The sequence below is a fragment of the Carettochelys insculpta genome, chromosome 1 (genome assembly GCF_033958435.1).
Source record: "Carettochelys insculpta isolate YL-2023 chromosome 1, ASM3395843v1, whole genome shotgun sequence".
Taxonomy (NCBI): domain Eukaryota; kingdom Metazoa; phylum Chordata; order Testudines; family Carettochelyidae; genus Carettochelys; species Carettochelys insculpta.
Window position 1 is genome coordinate 90,895,126 of NC_134137.1, and position 6,000 is coordinate 90,901,125.

The window sequence follows — 6,000 nt, forward strand, 5'->3', positions numbered from 1 at the left end:
GCAGATTCTATTTTAAATAACAAGCATCTCTACACAATCATGTACCAGTGTATCTGGATGTTTTTTAAATGTTCGGCATTTTTGTATGATGCTAACTTAAGAACATCAGAAGTTTATCTTTTAGCAATTTATATAGTTGCACTCAGATATTCCAATGTTATTCTAACAACATTGTAAAACAGGAGCAGCTCCACTGACTCAGTGAAGTCACACTAATATAAAATTGACATGACTAGCTCAGGCCCTGATTATCTATCATAATAAGACTGACAGAACTGATTTGGCCCCCAAACTCACTTTGAAAAAAAAGCTTCGAAGTGTAGGAAGACCTTACTTACACTTCAGACCCCCTCTGATTTCTCCTACCATAGATCTTCTACTAGTCATTGGATTTAAAGCAAGAGGAATGTCAATGGTGGGGTTGAGAAATGTTATGCAGCTACAGATTGCAAGAGCAGCCAATGACTGATTTATGCCTAGCACACCTTAGGAAATTAGGTCAGAACAAGGTCATCACTCAGGGGTGTGAAATTCCACTCTCTGCTAAAAGCAGCATAGTTAAGGCGATCCGAGTCCCTAGTTACATAGCGTTTGGTGGAGGGAAGAATTTTTCAGTTGATCTAGTTGCTGCTGCCTCACAGACAAATAGATTACTTAAGCACATGGGAGAATCCCTCTTAGCATAGGTAATATCAATGCGGGAAATGCTACAACAGTTGCCCTATAGTGTTTTAAACGTGGACAAGTCTTCAGACACTAGCAGCTTAGAAATTTGCTAGCTCACATTTTTTAAAATCAAGTCAGCTATATTCCACCCCTCCCCTCCAATGGTGAAGAAGATAAAGGCAGGAGCAGGAAGAAATAAAGACCAGGTGTTCTTAATTGTGCAGTAAGCTGCCTCTGTAATGGAGCCTTTGCCCCTGCAGATGGCAAGTGATGTGAAGTGCGGATGCATTTCCATTCAGAAGTGATACACATAGGTGTATGTATGGCACATGTCAACGTGCTGCACTACCAACTGCCACCGGATTTTTTTAGATGATGTGCCCACTTCAACATTACTGTTGTTGGGGTGGGGGCGGAGAGAGAGCATTCCTGTCTACTACACTAGAGAAGGCTGATGTTGTAACACTTTGTGTCTCTAGCCATGGTCTTGTGGATGGTCATTTAATGACCATGGTACCAGGAATGCTTGTACACTTGGCAGACTAATGTCTCTGTTATCCACCAGCCTTATTGCTTCACTTGCTGTCTAGATTAGTCACTCTGTACCAGCTGCTGGTCCTGCCACTGCTGTCCTAAACTGGTAGCCAGTGTTCCTTGTAAGCTGAGCACTTAGGCAGGCAACTCAGGAGAGATTCAGGTGCCATCGAACTGATTAGTAGAGTCTCCACAGGTACCTACAGCTGTCAACATGTGCTTCTATTGGTGGTACAGTTCTGCATATACCTCCATGCACATAACAAAATTTATTCTGAAGATGAATGGAAAGAATTAGAGGGAACATTGCTGGTAGCCCTCCCCTGAGCGACTGGTCAAGCTCCCTTGAACTGAGCTAACGCATTCCTTGGCAGTTCTCTGCTTTGCTCCTTCAAACCCTGCAACCGCTCAGCAATGAACAAGACACGTCTAAACAAGCATAACTTCTTTTTTTTGTAATGCCAAAGGGCAGGGATTTCATTGTGTGACCAATGGCACATGTTACCTCTTCACCATTTTTAGAACATTCCCCTTACATGCTTAATAAAAATTTTATAACATGACAGATTTAAAGTTAATACTGCATTACCAAACTTCAACAAAAAAGTATCTTCCTTTTGTCCTTGTTCATGTTGCCCTGTTTAAATTAAAATGAGAGAAAAGAAAAAGCAGGTACATTTAAAACCCCCAAAGCAGGCCTGCTCCTGAAAAGGGCTGCCAGTCTCAGGTATTTACTTTACTGTGGCCTCATCTGTGCAGTTGGCGGAGAAGTATCTCTGGAACACCAGAGACCTGAAAAAGAAGGAGTTGGGGGGAACAAGTAATGAGATGTATCAGGGGCCATCAGAGCTGTCTAACCCCACCACCTGGTTAGTGGACAGTGAAATGGCCAAAAAGAAAGGTTCAGCGAGCTAAGTCCCAGTCCTCTGTGCCCATGGAGAGTTAAGCACTGCACCTGCAAGGAAACCACTGAATTCAAGGGGACTTGTGACTGCCCGTGTGGAACTCATGGCACAATATGGACTCACCGCTGCTTGTTTGATGACGGACGGGAGACACTGGCAGACAGTTCCAGGGTAGAGGAAGTATGGAATAGGCAACGGATACAAGCTCTGAATAGAGCCAAGCCTGAGGGGAGGACTGACAGTTTATGCTAGGAGGATATCTTCTAGGGTTAGATTAGGGATCTTTTTTAATATTAAACCAATCCAGGAGGGGTGACAATTGGTTGAATGGCCATGGGTTGCAGGGACCCTAATGAGAACTAGATTTATTCACAGTATTACTCCCAACCTACCCACTCTCCCTGAGGAGCTTTTCACTTACCACCCCATGGCTTTCCAGCCACCATTCATCTTCTCCTGTCCCCCCAGCTGCACGGTAGAGCCCACGAGAGCACCACTGCCATAGATGGGGGAGGGGTGAGAGGGGGAACTGACTCCGGGTCCAGGAATCCCCCAGAGGGACCTGCTCGGCTCGCACCCTGACCCTCAGGATGCCGGTTTCTGGGTCCTAGGGAGCAAACGTAAGAGAGAAAGAAAGCACTGGTACAACCAGAAAAATATAAACTCACAAAGCACACAATCTCCAAGGCAAAATATTTAAAACCCTCAAAGCAGGCCTGCTCCTGAAAGGGGCTGCCAGTCTCAGGTATTTACTTTATTATGGCCTCATCTGCGTAGTCGGCGGAGAAGTATCTCTGGAACACCAGAGACCTGAAAAAGAAGGAGTGGGGGGGAACAAGTCTTGAGATGTGTCATGTGCTACTGTAGGGTAGAGCAGCTAACTTACTTTCTTGAGCACAGCCACCCACACGCGGCCTTGCTCATCATGATATACTCCTGGGCACCAGGCCCATAGTCGGTCAGGAAGAGGTATGGCCTGCATATCTTCCTCCCCCTTATCACACACAACAGTAGGACAGTGTGTCCACCAGGTGCACATGCTCAGAGGCTCAGGCAGGGCAAAAAGAACCCATTAGACTAAACCACAGGGTCCAGGCACCAAAGGGTTATAAACAAAACAATTTAATCAATTATTACATATAAACATAGCATGATGCAGTATCTGTGCAACACACAGTAGCTCAGGATATCCAAAGCAATGTGGCAAGACCACAGTGTACAAAAATCTAACAAACTTTAATGCAACCACCTACAACCACCCCCCCCCCCCCCGCCCCAGCATTGGGTACTTCCCTTGGAACAGGCCATTCTACTCCTAAGGATACTGCTTTTCAGATCCCACCCCCCAAACTCTACCTAATGCATACCCAGCTGCTGCTGGAGGGGGGAGAGAGGAAGCCTGCTAAAATATAATAGACACTGCTAGAATTCAATATGTAATAACAGTTAATCTTTGTAGTTGTCTTAACTGTTCTCATGAAGAGCACAACAAAGATTGTCTATTCTATATATGTGTTCTTAGCCTTTTCTTTAAGTGAACTTGTACACAAAGCTGATTGAAATGCTACATCTCAGGGTTTCTACCCTGTCTCTTTAAAATTGGGACTTTGCTGCCCTGTGGCCCAACTCTGGGGAGAAGCAAGCAAGCAACCAGCCAGCTATTCTTTTGCTGATGTTTGAGTTCCCTGTAATGCTTTCATAGTGGTAAGCTATGTTTTCTTTCTCCTTTCTGTTGATGAAACCCTTTGAAGTTAAAATTTAATTGTTGTAACCATTTATGGTGATGGCATAGAGTTTAAAGGGTAATCTTAGGATTAGCAGTCACAGGTACTAGGTTTGTGCAAAATTGTGTTTGTTGGTCTCAGGAAAGAAAAACTCTAGCACACAGTAGTTCAGCACGTAATTGCAAAAAGAAATAAATTTTTACTGATGTGAATACTTTGAAAAATGATTATTACATAAAGTGAAAACTAACAAAGCATTTGTTTAGCATTGAAGCTGAGTAAAACTTCTAGACTAAAGATCTAGGAAATAAGCTGTGATTTTTTTTCAGGGCAGCTAATGTAGGCCCTGATCCTCTGCAAAGCAGTTCTACAGCCACATAGTCTCAGTGACTTGAAATGGCATAGAGTGTTACCCAACAGTTCTCCTTGCTGAATTAGGGCCCTAAACAATACTTTTGTATAATGGTGGAAATATCAGTTTGAGGGTGACCATCTGTCCCGTTTCCACCAGCACAGACCTGTATTTTAGACAGATGTTCTGCCTTATTTTTTTTTTTTAACAAAAAGCTAGTTGTCTGGTATATTCACTCCCCCTGCTGAGGTGCCCTTTTCCCCCAGGCAGTGCAGCTGTAGGGAAAGTCAATCAGGAGCTGGCCTGAGAGAAGGTGCAGCACATAGTGACTGGCCAGTATAGACAGCAGCAGGTGAGGGAGCCCGAGGCCCTGCCATAGATGTAAGGATTCGTATGTTGGGGGTAGGGTAGTGAGTTTTGTCCCCCACCCGTATGATTTTAAGAGGGACCTTGTGCCCTTGCACTGCTGGGCAGCCTCTCGATGGGGGAGTTGCCCTTGCAGCTGGAGAGGCCGTTGTGGGGAGGTAGCCGAGTCCCTGCCCCAGCACAGTCTCCTGTGTAGCTGCTCCCACACCTCCCTGTGGGGTAGCTGCCTCCTTATCTAGAGAGCCCCTGCCGTTGGGGAGCTCTCCTTCAGGGCGACAGCACTGTTGCAGGCCGCCCCACTGCCAGTGCCCCAAGGTGTGGGATAGCCACCCTCCGCAGCCAGGGGGTGCCCCCACCGGTGGGGCGGCAGCCCCAATGTCGACACCTGGAGATGTAGGGTACCTGGGGAGGTACCCGCTGGGGCAGCAGCCTTGTTCCCACTGCTCAGAAGCATGGGGAAGCTGGGGAGCTCCCCTGTGAGGTGCAGCCCCCTTACCAGCACCCAGAGGTGTGGGGCAGTCAGAGAGGCCCTCGGTGCAGCAGTAGCCACATTCCTGGTGCCCCAAGGGGTAGGGCTGCCAGGGAGCTCCCCTGTGAGGTGGCAGCTCCATTCCTGGTACCTGGAGGCATGTGGCAGCTAGGAGTCCTACCTGCCCCCAGCTGCCAGGGAAGGCCACCACCTCCCCGCAGGGCAGCCGCTGCTGGAGCCAGGGAGCATCCTTACAGCATTCACAGAGCCCAGCAGTGTGGGGCAGCCAGCAAACACTGCCCCGCTCTTTTGCAGGACAACAGCCACTGCAACCGGGGAGCTCCCCCGAGGGGCGGCAGACCTGTTCCAGGCGCCCTATGGCATGGGGCAGCAGGGAGCTGCACTTCCTTGGCAGCCGCAGCCTCAGAGCCACCCCCCCACCCCAACCTGTCCCCTGTATTTGGCATAGAGAAAGATGGTCACCCTAATAATTTATCAAGTGTCTGTTGATTTAATTCTCATTGTGTGTCATTAGTTTAACTAAACAAAGTTTTTTGCTGCTGAGATTGGAGCTCTGTGATATTTGTTCTGAATTTGCCTGTGTATGAATAAAGTGTACCTCATTAGACAACACCCTACTGGCTGCTGTGTACCTGTGCCACTAACTGTGGCATAAGTAATCACCATGGAGTGCTACTACACCATGTAATTGCTGGTGATGTACACTGACCATTGGTGTGCTTGAAACAGGGTGTCTGTTTATAGCCATGTCACTCTGATTTACTCAGTTTTCTAGTAGAGATGACCAAAGAGAGGTCATCTGGTAACTTTTTTTTTTTTTTTTTTTTGCCAGGGCCTCACTATTGAATTACAACTTCCACACTGACTTTCTCCAATGATGCTGTAATCCCAGATTTCAGGTGTAATGGCTTTAACTCTTAAGACAATATGGTCTACTCAATGAGAGGGGACAATATGGTCTAC